A 15,349-nucleotide genomic window follows, 5' to 3' on the forward strand; every position below is an offset into this window, starting at 1 on the left:
ATGCAGTCTGAAAAAAGATGCTTACTGTTCTGCTGCAGACTACATGGATCCACACTTCTTCTTTTGACTCACCATAATAAAATACATGTCCCTTAGAGTTGGGAACAAAACTATTTTTCTGCTCCATGTATTCATACCATCACTCTCTGTGATAGGGCAGTAGGTCAGATCCTTATGGTATAATTACTGAGCTGGCTGCAGTTGATCAAGGGGCCATTTATTAGTGTGGGTGTGATATAGTTTGCACATCGTGTTGATGCTGGTGCACTGAAAACTATCCTTTACGACTTTTGGTGTGATTCTTTATGTTCTACCTTTTCTCATTAAATCCTTCTTTTTGTCTCCATTTTGATGTGTGTGCCTCTCCCAGGGCATTTCTGTTGCTTCCACTTTGCATTCAGTGTTGTCACTTTTGCTTATTTATTTCTGTTCTGCTGCTGTCTTTACTTCTGTGCTCCCTCCGGGTCTATGGGTAGCAAGCAGCAAGAGCAACTCAGCTTAATCTAATGGCTAAGCTGGAGGCAGCAGTAAGATTGCAGTGGCAACACGGACAGTAGAATTACTTGGGTAAGAAAGCAAATGGATTTGCAGCATCAGTGACCTCTGCATTGAGGACATAATGGGGATGATATTGCCACATTGTGAAAATGGGATTTGAGATCTGCCCATCTCTATAACCTGTTTCACCATTAGAACTTTCAATGATGTCCGAGCGTTTCCTTGTCTGGTCTGTTATGCATCCCCACTGATCATTGACTTCAGGAAGAAAGAAGGAGGACAGGCCCCTATCTACATCAGTGGACTGAAGTGGAGAGAGTCGAGAGTGTCAAGTTCCTCGGTGTGACAGCAACCAACAATCTGTAATGCGACCGTCAAGAAGGCACAACAACATCTCGTCTTCCTCCAGAGGCTTAGAAAATTTGGCATGTCCATAAGGATCCTCACCAACGTTTACAGCTGAAAGCATAGTCTCTGAGTGCAAAATGGCCTGGTTTGGCAACTGCTGTGCCCAGGACTATAAGAAACTACAGAAGGTTGTGTGTACAGAACTGAAAATGTGTTGCTGGAAAAGCGCAGCAGGTCAGGCAGCATCCAAGAAGCAGGAGAATCAACGTTTCGGGCATGAGCCCTTCTTCAGGAATGAGGAAGATGTGCTAAGCAGGCTAAGATAAAAGGTAGGGAGGAGAGACTTGGGGTAGGGGCATTGGAAATGCGATAGGTGGAAGGAGGTAAAGGTGAGGGTGATAGGCCGGAGTGGGGGTGGGGGCGAAGAGGTCAGGAAGAAGATTGCAGGTTAGGAAGGTGATGCTGAGTTTGAGGGTTGGGACTGAGACAAGGTGGGGGGAAGGGAAATGAGGAAACTGGAGAAATCTGAGTTCATCCCTTGTGGTTGGAGGGTTCCTAGGCGGAAGATGAGGCGCTCTTCCTCCAGCCGTCGTGTTTCTATGGTCTGTTTGAGAACGTGGCTGAAGAGCTTCTGGGCAGAGGAGATGACCTGGGGGGTGCAGTGAGAGAGGGACTCACTGAAATCCTTGTAGAGGGAGGAAGAGAGCTTCTTCAAGGCAGGCATCCTTGCAAGGGGATTCGTAGTAGCCAACCACCCATCGTGAACTCCATCTACACTTGTTGCCATGGAAAGGCTGCCAACGTCATCAAAGACCCCACCCACTCTCTTCCAACCTCTTTCATCAGGCAGAAGATACAGAAGCTTCAACACACCTATACCAGGTTCAAGAACAATTTCTTATTGGACTGCTGAATGGACTTCTCGAATTTCAATTCTACTGCTGATGTTGCTTTTGTGCATCTACTGTGCAGCCTACTGTTTAAAAACCACTGCAATATCAGCAATGTGTTAGAGAGCAGATGTCCTCCTTAGTATGCCTTGCTCTGTCTAAACACCCTGTGACCTGTATGTCCTTGCTTGTTATGATCTGCCTGTACTGCTCGCAAAACAAAGGTTTTCACCGTACTTAGGTACATGTGACTACAATAAATCAAATCAAATCACCCTTGCTTAGAGGTCTGCCTTTTACTTTCTAGTCTTTCTACTTTCCAATTTACCCTAAAATTCCCAACCTCATTAGTTCACAATCCTTTTGGATGGTTCTTAAAATCAAGCTTGAAGATTGATTGATTGAGTCAGAGGTGAGGATGTTCACTGATGATGATGGTCAGCCAGCGCTATTTCCCTTCTATTAAAATTGGTCTTGATGTCTGAATTCTTGCTTTTCTATCTTATTGCTCGAATTACCAAAATCTAGCTCTGGGTGTCGTGTGGAAGTTTATCTATGATGAATAATACAGTTAAGTTGGAGTGAAACATATTTATTGACATTAGTGCATGTTTTCTGATTCCTTGCTTTGGTTGTTTGGTGGTGTCATTAAATCTAAGCAACAAATCTGCTTTCCGATTTGCGACAACAGTGGATCCAGACAACAAAATAATTATTGATATTTTTCACTCAATTCTTTTTTATATTTTATAAGGCAGATGTAAACTCATTACCTTTGGCAAAGTCCTGTGTGAGACCCAGGGCACTTGTAAGGTATCAGTTTGGGAGGTTTTTTTTACCCAAAAAGGGAATTAATTAAAAAGAGGTAGAAAGGGGGCTGATTATCCCTTCTCTGTGCAGGAAGCTACCTCTTGCAGACATGTCTGCTTTGCTGTCTAGGAATATACAGAAATGTTTAAAAACTACTGCAATATCAGCAATTGTTAGAGAGCAGATGTCCTCCCTAGTGTGTTGTTTAGAGTACTCTGAGGGTCAGAAATTTGTGAACAGCAATGTTAAACACCCCTGCAGTGCAGGTAAAACAACAGGAATGTGCTCTCTAACTTTGAATGCTGTCATTCAGTCTTTGTCGAAAGAAATCAGAACGACAAATTTCCATCAACCAATTTCCAAAAGGTGGGGTTTTGAACTTGCCAATATTAAAGTTATCAGTCCCAACCAATAATGGTCTCAACATCTGCTGTTCATGAACAATTCGGAGACAGAACAATATTTCTTGTTTGTTATCTGTTTAATCTCACCTTTGATTTCTACCCTGTTATTATTTCTTTTCTTGTTTAGTAATTAATTAACCCAGTCATTTTGTTAATTCAAGAAAGTCTGGTTAAATTGGTTCCTTTTAAAATGTCAGTTCATTTGAGTCTAGCAGAAATACATCCACATAAAGAGAAGGAATCTGTTTAAAATTAACTTTATTGATAAATCATTAAGGGGAGCCAGTTCATCCCTCATCACCCAGAACCTTCACAATTTGGGGTCCCCGTCTGAAGCTGTAAATAAACTGGGGAGTCTTGTCTGGATCTAGTCATGAAAAATGAAAAGAGACTGAATTTTGTTACAGCCTCTCCAGACTTCTTTTGGCCTCTGGTAAATGTTGATCTTGTGAGTAATTCTTGCCACAGATTTTTATTTGGTGTAAGATAAATCATTGGCAAGACAGCTATTTTGTGCATTTACATTTAAATAGCACCTACAACACAGATTCTGGCCTGTCAGAAATAAATAAGAACAGACGGAGAAATCAGAGTTAACGTTTCGGGTCTAGTGACAATTCCTCAGAACTCTGATTTCTACTCACAGATGCTGCCAGACCTGCTGAGCTTTTCCAGCAATTTCTGTTTTTGTTTCTGATTTACAGCTTCTGCAGTTCTTTCGGTTTTTACTTTGTATAAAAACAAGGTCAACATTTGATTTGAAATCTGAGAGGTCCATTCAAAAGCCTAATAACAGTGGGAAAGGAGCTGTTCTTGAATCTATCAGTATGTATGTTTAAGCTTTTATATCTTCTGCTTGACAGAAGAGGTTGGAAGAGATTATAACTGGGGTGGGAGGGGTCCTTGATGATGTTGGCTGCCTCTCCATGGCAGTGAGAAGTGTAGATGGAGTCAGTGGATGGGAGATTGGTTTGTGTGGTGGTCTGGGCTCCATGGTCCTGGGCAGAGCAGTTGCTGTACCAGGCCATTTTGCATTCAAATAGAATGCTTTCTATGGTGCATCGTTAAAAGTTGGTGAGGGTGCCTATGGACATGCTGAATTTTCTTAGCATCCGAAGAAGAAGGGGCAATGTTGTGCCTTCTTGACTGTCATATCAACATGGGTGAATAAGGACAGATTATTGGTGATCGTCATTCCTAGGAACTTGATGCTGTTGACCATCTCCACCTTGACTCCATTGATATAGACAGGAGCATGTCCTCCTCCTCCTTGCTCCCTGAAGTCGATGATCAGCTCTTTAGTTTTGCTGACATTGAGGAAGAGACTGTTATCATTACACCACACCACCAAGCACTCTATCTCTTTCCCGTATTCTATCTGGTCATTGTTATCCAGCCTACAACAGTGGTGTCATCAGCAAACCAGTAGATGAAGTTCAGATAAACTTTGGCCACACAGTCACGAGTGTACAGGGAGTACAGTAAGGGGCTGAGTACATATCTTTGCGGGGTGCCAGTGTTGAGGATTATCGTGGGGGAGGTGCTGTTGTCAATCATCACTAATTGCAGTCTATGGCTCAGAGGGCAGAGCAGAGACCTTGGTTGGAATTATAATGTTGAAGGTGGAGCTTTAGTCAATAAGTAGAATCCTGATGTCAGTATCCTTATCATCCAAACGTTCCAGGGATGAATGGAGGGCCAGGGAGATAGTGTCTGCCTTGGGCCATTGGTAGGCAAATTTCAAGGATTGAGGTAGGCTGGCAGGCTAGAGTTGATATGAGCTATGACCAGTTTTTGTAATAAGAAAGAGCTTTTGTGAGCTCTGTGGATGTAACTTATCCTGGATATCCATTACTTGGGATCAAACAGCAGCTGCAGTCTTACCTGACTGCTCGAGAAGCCCAGTCTTTGATTCAGCTTACTGAATGTTTTCTCTCTCCTCCTTCTATTTCTGTCTCAGTAACTTAATGTGCTGCTGGCTTTCAGGAGAAGGGTCACGGGTCACAGACCAATAAGCCGTATTATCCAGGAATGATAAATTAATTACTTTAACATTTAATACAAACTCTTAAAAAGTTATTTTCAAATGTTTTTGTAGAAAGTAATTACAGACGACCCGGACTTTGTAAAGTGATTACAAATGTTCCTCAGTTTTACAACCTCTGGTTCAAAGGCTATTTCATTCCTTAAGGCTGTGGAAGTGGTGGTGTCACTATGCTAGTTATTCAGAACCTCTGAATAGTGAGGTTCTGGAGAGTGCTCTGGAGAGTGAGTTCAAACCTGACTGTGGCAGCTCGTCAAATTTGAACTGAATACAAAGTTAGTCTAATGGAGTCCACATCGTCACTGCTGATTGTTGTGTAGCCCTGGAGAGAGCATTTTCTCATCTTGAAAGAAGGAAATCTACCATTCTTACCCAGTCTGATCTACACATGACTGTAAACCTCACAGGAATGGGGTTAGATGCTGGTTGAGCCAGCGATACCCATATCTCATGAATGAGCTAAAACTCTTGTGAAAAGGGATAATGAAGCTATAGAGTATTTGTTGAAAAAATGTTTCCAGTCATGGGGAAAACTCAAATTATAGGACATAGCTACAGAATAAGGGATGCCCGTTTAAAACTGAGAAGTAAAAGAATGTTTTTCTCCTACAGGCTAGTGGAGATCTGCAGTTCTATGCCCCAGAGAGTTGTGGAGGCTAAATCATTAAAAATATTTAAAGAGGCGATAGGGAGGTTTTTGAAATACTGGGGAGTTGAGGGCTATGAGGAGCTAGCATGAAAGAGGAGTTGAGGTCTTGGGTAGGTCAGTCATGATCTAACAGATTGACACGGCAGATTTGAGGAGCCGAATGGCCCACTCCTGTTCCTGTTTCATTAATGAGCTCTTAGACGGAGATCATGTGGCCCATCACAGCTAGGCCTTCTCCAATTATTCCTACTCTCTTTGGGAGATGCTCATTCAGAATAAAGCACTTGGATCAATCTTCTACATGAAGGGACACAATTCATTGTCAGTCATAGAGTCATACAGCATGGAAACAGACTCTTCGGTCCATGCTGAACATAATCCTAGCCTAGACTAGTCCCATCTGCTTGTGCTTAACCCATATCATTCAAAACTGTGCTTATGTGCTTATTGGTAGTGTAGATGAGCAGAGAGATCTCGGTGTCCATGTGCACAGATCCTTGTAAGTTGCCACCCAGGTTGACAGGGTTATTAAGAAGGCATACACTGTTTTAGCTTTTATTAATAGAGGGATCGATGAGGTTATGCTGCAGCTGTACAAAACTCTGGTGCGACTGCACTTGGAGTATTGTGTACAGTTCTGGTCACCACATTATAAGAAGGATGTGGAAGCTTTGGAAAGGGTGCAGAGGAAATTTACTCGGATGTTGCCTGGTATGGAGGGAAGGTCTTACGACGAAAAGCTGAGGGACTTGAGGCTGTTTTCATTAGAGAGAAGAAGGTTGAGAGATGACTGAATAGAGACATATAAGATAATCAGAGAGTTAGATAGGGTGGACAGGGAGAGCCTTTTTCCAAGTATGGTGACATCGAGCACAAGGGGGCATAGCTTTAAATTGAGGGGTGATAGAAATAGGACAGATGTCAGAGGTAGTTTCTTTACTCAGAGAGTAGTAAGTGTATGGAATGCTTTGCCTGCAACGGTAGTAGATCCGCCAACTTTAAGTACGTTTAAGTCGTCATTGGATAAGCATATAGAACATAGAACAGTACAGCACAGAACAGGCCCTTCAGCCCACGATGCACCCTCAAATTTCTGTGACCATATGCATGTCCAGTAGTCTCTTAAATGTCCCCAATGACCTTGCTTCCACAACTGCTGCTGGCAAAGCATTCCATGCTCTCACAACTCTCTGTGTAAAGAACCCGTCTTTGACATCCCCTCTATACTTTCCTTCAACCAGCTTAAAACTATGACCCCTCGTGTTAGCCATTGCTGCCCTGGGAAATAGTCTCTGGCTATCGACTCTATCTATGCCTCCCATTATCTTGTATACCTCAATTAGGTCCCCTCTCCTCCTCCTTTTCTCCAATGAAAAAAGTCTGAGCTCAGTCAACCTCTCTTCATAAGATAAGCCCTCCAGTCCAGGCAGCATCCTGGTAAACCTCCTCTGAACCCTCTCCAAAGCATCCACATCTTTCCTATAATAGGGCGACCAGAACTGGACGCAGTATTCCAAGTGCAGTCTAACCAAAGTTTTATAGAGCTGCAACAAGATCTCACGGCTCTTAAACTCAATCCCCCTGTTAATGAAAGCCAAAACACCATATGCTTTCTTAACAACCCTGTCCACTTGGGTGGCCATTTTAAGGGATCTATGTACCTACACACCAAGATCCCTCTGTTCCACCACACTGCCAAGAATCCTATCCTTAATCCTGCACTCAGCTTTCAAATTCGACCTTCCAAAATGCATCACCTCGCATTTATCCAGGTTGAACTCCATCTGTCACCTCTCAGCCCAACTCTGCATCCTATCAATGTCCCACTGCAGCCTACAACAGCCCTCTATACAGTCATCGACACCTCCAACCTTTATGTCGTCTGCAAACTTGCTGACCCATCCTTCAATCCCCTCATCCAAGTCATTAATAAAAATTACAAACAGTAGAGGCCCAAGGAACACCACTCACCACAGACTTCCAGGCAGAATATTTTCCTTCTACTACCACTCGCTGTCTTCTGTTGGCCAGCCAATTCTGTATCCAGACAGCTATGTTCCCCTGTATCCCATTCCTCCTGACCTTCTGAATGAGCCTACCATGGGGAACCTTATCAAATGCCTTGCTGAAGTCCATATTCACCACATCCACAGCTCGACCCTCATCAACTTTTCTAGTCACATCCTCAAAGAACTTGATAAGGTTTGTGAGGCATGACCTGCCCCTCACAAAGCCGTGTTGACTGCATTTAATCATATGGACGTACATGTAATAGTGTAGGTTAGATGGGCTTCAGATTGGTATGACAGGTCGGCGCAACGTCGAGGGTCGAAGGGCCTGTACTGCGCTGTAATGTTCTATGTTCTATGTTCTAATAAGAGGACGCAGGGGAATGGAATTGGGGATGGAAATGTCAGCCATCTTGAGGACAAAGACATCCAGCTCCCGGAAACACCAGCCAAATGTGAGATGGGAGATGGCGCTCTGGAATTGGGGTCATCAGCCTCACAAGGATCAAGTACCTAGGACCAGAGACACGGAATTTCCCAGGTGAACAGTCATACTCTTTAGTGAGTCATGGCTGACAACAACTCTCTCCAAAGTCTTGCAAATTCTTCTTCTCAAGTGTACACAAATGCCACCTTTCCATGAATATTTCCAATTCCCTTTTGAAGGGTGTGATTGATTAGTAGCTACCTGACGAAGGAGCAGAGCTCAGAAAGCTTGTACTTCTAAATAAACCTGCTGGACTAATACTGTTGTTATGTGATTTTTCACTTTGTCCACCCCAGTCCAACACTGGCACTTCCACATCATGGATTCAATCATCACGGCTGACATTTATACAGCGCTTTTAACGTGATGCAATTTCCTTTTATTCATTCATGGGATGTGGGTATCGCTGGCTAAACCAGCATTTATTGCTCATCCCAATTGCCTAGAGGGCAGTTAAGAGTCAACCACATTGCTATGGGTCAGATATAGGCCAGACCAGGTAAGGATGGCAGTTCCCTTCCCTAAAGAACAGCAGTGAACTGGATGGGTTTTTCCAACAATCAACAATGGATTCACAATCATCATTAGACTCTTAATTCCAGATTTTTTTATTGAATTCAAATTCCATCATCTGCTGTGGCAGGAAACATACCCAAGACCCCAAAATATTACCTGGGTTTCTGGATTTACATTCCAGCAACAATGCCACCAGGCCACCGCCTCCCCATACAAGGCATTTTCCAAGACTTATAAAGCACTGTACATTAGCAAGTTGCATAAGAAGATACCAGGTCAGATATCCAAAAACTTGATCAAAAGACCAGGGTTTAAGGAGCACCTTGAAGGAAAAAAAGGATTATAGTGGAGCAAAGAAATGTAAGGTGGGTATTCCTGATGTAATGGACCAGGCCAGACCCTCAGAATATTTTAAAAAGGTAGCCTTGGCCCTAACCTTTTCAATTCCCGCCTCAGGCGACTGACTGTGTGGAGTTTGCACGTTCTCCCCGTGTCTGCGTGGGTTTCCTCCAGGTCTCCGGTTTCCTCCCACCGTCCAAAGATGGGCAAGTCAGGTGAATTGGCCATGCTGAATTGCCCGTAGTGTTAGGTAAGGGGTAAATGTAGGGGTATGGGTGGGTTGCACTTCGGCGGGTCGGTGTGGACTTGTTGGGCCGAAGGGCCTGTTTCCACACTGTAATGTAATCTAATCTAATGTAATCTAATCTAATCTTATATTTAAGGCAGATGTGAGTGGATATTCCAGGTGTGATGCAGCTGGTCAAACTACTCGGCTTTGCAAAACAGAATTTATTTAAAACTACAGTTGAAACACAAAAAAGAAAAAGGAATTTAGAGTAACAACCATTAGAAGGCTTAACTGACCTGATACAGCAACTTAACTAATTAACTGCTACATTTCCTGTAACGTCCCATAAACACACCCTTTGGCAAAAAGGGAAATTCAAACACAGATTCTTATAGGTAGGAGGGAGCAACATCCAGAGAGAGATTTCAGAGAAGCTCAGAGGCATTCTTTACAGAAGCTTGAAACCCTTCTGGACTCATATCTTGTGACTTCTACAGCTAAATCAAACTAGAAAAAAACCTGAACTGGCCACTCCCCTTCCATTGTTTAGCTGCAATCCTCAGCACCTCTGCCTTTCCCACCTTTCTTCAAAAAATAACCTTTTTCTAGTGGCAGCATCATCACTCCGAGATCAGAGCCCAGGCAGCTGAAGGCATGGCCACTGATATTGGAATGGTTAAACTCAAAAATACGTAAGAGGCCAAAATTAGAGGGATACAGAGATCTCAGAGGGTTATGGAGTTTAAGATGATTCCAGAAACAAGAATGCATGAGGCCTTGGATGGATTTGAAAAAAGGGATGAGAATATTAAAGTTAAAATCTTGATTAACTGGGACTCAATCTAGTGAACCAAGGAGTGTTTCAGGACCTGGATCTGCAAGTTGAGTCACATGCAGCAGAAATTTGGATGACTTCAAGTTTGAATCGAGTGGAATGTGGGAGACTGATCTGGTCTCCATTGGAGTCCATTGGTATTGTAGAGTCCATTGTTATTGTAGAGTCTATTGTTATTGTGGAGTCTGTTGTTATTGTGGAGTCTATTGTTATTGTGGAGTCCGTTGTTATTGTGGAGTCTATTGGTATTGTGAAGTCCGTTGTTATTGTGGAGTCCATTGGTATTGTGGAGTCTATTGGTATTGTGGACTCCATTGGTATTGTGGACTCCATTGTTATTGTGGAGTCCATTGTTATTGTGGAGTCCATTGTTATTGTGGAGTCCATTGGTATTGTAGAGTCTATTGGTATTGTAGAGTCTATTGATATTGTGGAGTCTATTGGCATTGTGGACTCCATTGGTATTGTGGACTCCATTGGTATTGTGGAGTCTATTGGTATTGTGGACTCCATTGGTATTGTGGACTCCATTGTTATTGTGGACTCCATTGGTATTGTGGAGTCCATTGTTATTGTGGAGTCCATTGTTATTGTGGAGTCCATTGGTATTGTGGAGTCTATTGTTATTGTGGAGTCCGTTGTTATTGTGGAGTCTATTGGTATTGTGAAGTCCATTGTTATTGTGGAGTCCATTGGTATTGTGGAGTCCGTTGTTATTGTGGAGTCCATTGGTATTGTGGAGTCCATTGTTATTGTGGAGTCCGTTGGTATTGTAGAGTCTATTGGTATTGTAGAGTCTATTGTTATTGTGGACTCCATTGTTATTGTGGAGTCCATTGGTATTGTGGAGTCCGTTGTTATTGTGGAGTCCGTTGTTATTGTGGAGTCCATTGGTATTGTAGAGTCTATTGGTATTGTAGAGTCTATTGATATTGTGGAGTCTATTGGTATTGTGGAGTCTATTGTTATTGTGGAGTCCATTGTTATTGTGGAGTCCGTTGTTATTGTGGAGTCCATTGGTATTGTGGAGTCCATTGGTATTGTAGAGTCTATTGGTATTGTAGAGTCTATTGATATTGTGGAGTCTATTGGTATTGTGGACTCCATTGGTATTGTGGACTCCATTGGTATTGTGGAGTCTATTGGTATTGTGGAGTCCATTGGTATTGTGGACTCCATTGGTATTGTGGACTCCATTGTTATTGTGGACTCCATTGGTATTGTGGAGTCCATTGTTATTGTGGACTCCATTGGTATTGTGGACTCCATTGGTATTGTGGACTCCATTGGTATTGTGGAGTCTATTAGTATTGTGGAGTCCAGAAGCAACAAAGGTCAGAAGGAGGGTTTTTGTAACAGATTAGTTGAGACATGTCTGAAGTCCGACAATGTTATGAGATGGAAATATATTGTAATGTGATCAGGAGCTCACCTCAGGATCAAATGTAAACACCAAAGATTGTGGATAGACTGGATTCATGTCAGCCTGTTGCCAGGTAACAGAACAGAGTCAGTTGTCGAGAAATGGAATTGAGAGCATGAACCATAAATGACATTCACAAAATTTAATTAGCACGAACTTCTGCACATCCAGTGCACTCAATGATGGATAATCAGTCTGCTACTTTCAGCAGCATTGAAGGAGTTGAGGGAGGTAGTTGTGAGCGACAGCAGGGTATTAGCATGCCTGCATGTAAACTAATGCTTCAGATTGTCACAATGCTGTGGAAAATTTTAATTCTACTAATTTTCCCTCTGGATTTCTCAACATTTACCTGAAACATGCATCCAATTCTCCAGCCCATGCAGTTTTGAACCATATTCAGTCAAAAGTTTGAAAATCTCAATTAAATCTTCCCTTAACTTTTTCTCCTCTAAAACTTCCCTGGCCTCTCCAAATTATTGCCCTCATTGTTTTCTCACATTTCGTATATTGTGTCTGCACCCTCTCCAAAGTTGCCTTCCTAATATGAATTTGCCAGAGTTCAACACAATGCCCTGGCTGTCAATGATTTATGAACGTTTGGCATGAGGTCCTGGATTTAAAAAAAACTATGTCTCTCTTCACAAAGCCAAAGCAGACTCATCCTAAGTGAACTGCCATAGAGTCATCGAGGTCTGCGCTCAGAAAAGGGCCTTTGGGCCAATTGAGTTTGTGCCACTCAGCAACAAGCACCAAAATGTTTCAGCACTTGGCACACAGCCTTGCATCACAAGAGCACATTGAAGTATTTCTTCAATGTTTCTGAGAACTTCTGCCTCCTCATCCTTACAGGCAATGAGCTCCAGATTCCCACCACCCTCTGGAAATATGTTTTCCCACATCCTCTCTAAACCTCCTGCCCATTATCAACTTTCTCCAGTTATTCTGACATTCTCAAATATGCCAACCTCAGGCCACTCTGTTCTTTCTCACTGAAGGTCTTATAGAATTCTTGAGAATTTACCACTTGCCTTAGCACCTCATGAATAGCAAAAACATTTAGCCCGACAGTTGGAGCCAGTTGCTTCTTTATGATCAGTCCAAAGCTTCCATCCTTGATATTCAAACTGCCCACAGACTGATGCCATTGGGAATAATTAATTTCCTGGACAATAGCCAGAAATGAAAATATAGTGTTTAATATCTCCAGGGATTGTGTTTCTGCAGAAATGTAACAAGCTAAGTCTCTAGCTGATTGTATAAAAATAATTAGCAGGAAGAAGGTTAATTCATAAGAACATTTTTTTGAAATTTAACATGTTGTTTCACCAATTCAACTACTTCCAAAGTAAATATGGATATTTAAATGTAATTTGGTAACATAATTGGCATTAATTCGCATCCTCGAGCAACTGCAAAACTCCCAATTTTTTTTGGATTTCTATATGTTTTCAGTCACAAAAGTTCAGCACACTTTTCTTTTCAAATAATATGTACAAAACATATGCAATAACAGGAATGCCAGAGGTTTGTCCTTGATATCTGTTTGTTTTCACTGAAGAAACTGTGACTTTACTGCAAATTTTCTATGCTGAATTATCAAGGCCACCTCAGTCATGGAATTACAAATAATTCTTTAATTACATATGAATTTCAGAATTAGCTGTAGGAGGTGGCCATTCAGTCCATCAAGTCTGGTTCACCATTCAATATGATTATGTCTGATCTGAGTGCCTCATATGCCAGCCTACCCTTGATAATCTTTCACCCCCTTGCTTATCAAGAAACTATCCACAATCGAGTAGAACAGATGCTGGAGACCTGAAACCATAAACAGGAATTGTTAGAGAAACTCAGCAGGTCTGGCAACACGTTTGGAGAGAAAGCAGAATTAACATTTGGGGTCCAGTGACCATATTCACCTGTTCAAGGACTCCTCCCCTTTTGAAGGAACAGAGTTCAAAAGACTCTTAACCTCTGTGAGAAAAAAAATCTCATTCTCTATATTTTAAATGTGCGAGTCCTTAATTTTTAACAATGGCAGGAGGTTGAGAGGTAACCTGATAGAAGTTTATAAAATAATGAGAGGTATAGATAGTGTGGATGGGAGTCGTCTTTTTCCCAAGTTGGGAACTTTCAAGACGAGGAGTCACATTTTTAAAGTGAGTGGAGAGAGATTTAAAAAAGACACAAGATATAAATTTTTTACAGGGACGGTGGTTCGCATGTGGAATGAACTTTCTGAGGAAGTGATGGATGCAGGTACAATTACAATGTTTAACAGACATTTGGATAGACACACGAATAGGAAAATTTCGAAGGGATATGAGCCAGGAGCAGGCAGGTGGGACTAGTTTAGTTTGGGATTATATTTGGCATGGAATAGTTGGACCAAAGGGTCTGTTTCCATGTTGTATCACTCTATGACTGTATGACTAGTGGAGATGTCCTCTCCATGGATCCTGCAAGTGAAAACAGTTTTAGTATGGAAGGACAAAATGTGTCAGTGCAGACTTGGAGGGCCAGAGGGTCTGGTCTTGTGATGTATGTTCTTTGTTCTTTGTTCACCCCTACCCTGAAATGACCCCTCAGAGAATTCAGGGAGGTTTTCTCTGACTCTTGTGAATCCCAGCAGATTCGAGCCTGTCAAACCTTTTCCTGTTTCCTCAACCTTCTCATTCAGTAAATCCCATTTAAATTCTTCCTTGAATACTACTGACCACAGTACTCCAGATGATGTATTACCAGTGCCCTGTATAACTGAGGCTAAACTTCACTACCTTTGTATTTTTGTTGTCCTCACAATAAGTGAGAACATTCTATTGTTTTCCTAATTAGTTGTGATTCATTCACTGGGCACCCAGATCTCTCAGCACCTTAGAGTTCTCTAATCTCCAACGTTTTGATAATGTGCTTCTTTTTCTTCTTTCTGCCAAATGGTCAGTTTTATATTTTCTCACTTAACCTCTTCATAGACTTTCTTGATGCAATTTATTTTCTGAACTATCCTTGTGGCATCAGCAGACTTAACAGGAATATTTTTGGTCACTTCATCCAAACCGTTTATTAAATTGTAAAAAGTGATGGTCCCAGCACTGATTTCTGTAGAACATCTCTCATTATATCTTGTCAACCAGAAAATAGCCCATTTGTATCTACCCTCTGTTTGCTGTTAGCCAACCAATTTTGTATCTGCGTCAATATGTTAGCCTCTATTTTATGAGCTTTTATTTTCTTCAATAACCTTTAATGTCTCTCTTTATCAAATTCCTTCTGAAGGTCTAAGTATAGTACGTTCATAGGTTTTCTTTTATCTCTCCCGTAACTGGTGGAGACCCACAAGGATCAGGGCTAGAGCCACATTTATTTGCAATATTTATTCATAACTTGGGTTAGGGAGGTGAATATACTATTGCCAATTTGTTGGTGATGTAAAGCAGCAGAGATGTGGAGAAACAGATTGGGAAACAGATTTTGGAAAGGTGCAGAAGCCACAGGGTAGTAGTCATGGACGATTTTAACTCCCCAAATATTGATTGGAAGCTCTTTAGATCAAGTAGATTGGACGGGGAGGTGTTTGTGCAGTGTGTCCAGGAAGCTTTTCTAACTCAGTATGTAGATTGTCCGACCAGAGGGGAGGCCATATTGGATTTGGTACTTGGTAATGAACTGGGATAAGTGATGGGCTTGTTAGTGGGTGAGCATTTTGGTGATGGTGACCACAATTCTGTGATTTTCACCTTGGTTATGGAGAGAGATAGGTGCGTGCAACAGGGTAGGTTTTACAACTGGGGGAAGGGTAAATACGATGCTGCAAGACAAGATCTGAGGAGCATAAGTTGGGAGCATAGGCTGTCAGGGAAGGATG

The 15,349-nt window shown here is 42.0% G+C and overlaps 1 protein-coding gene across 6 annotated transcripts in view; it reads left to right on the top strand.

Annotated features, from left to right (window-relative positions):
* LOC122557625 (protein kinase C-binding protein NELL1-like) overlaps nucleotides 1–15,349 on the top strand; it is a 1,008,016-nt gene that overhangs the window by 268,816 nt on the left and 723,851 nt on the right. The gene's annotated exons all lie outside the window — the stretch shown is intronic.

Source organism: Chiloscyllium plagiosum, unplaced genomic scaffold, assembly GCF_037043375.1.
Source record: "Chiloscyllium plagiosum isolate Xiang-an unplaced genomic scaffold, Cpla_swu_hap1 HiC_scaffold_18, whole genome shotgun sequence".
NCBI lineage: Eukaryota > Metazoa > Chordata > Chondrichthyes > Orectolobiformes > Hemiscylliidae > Chiloscyllium > Chiloscyllium plagiosum.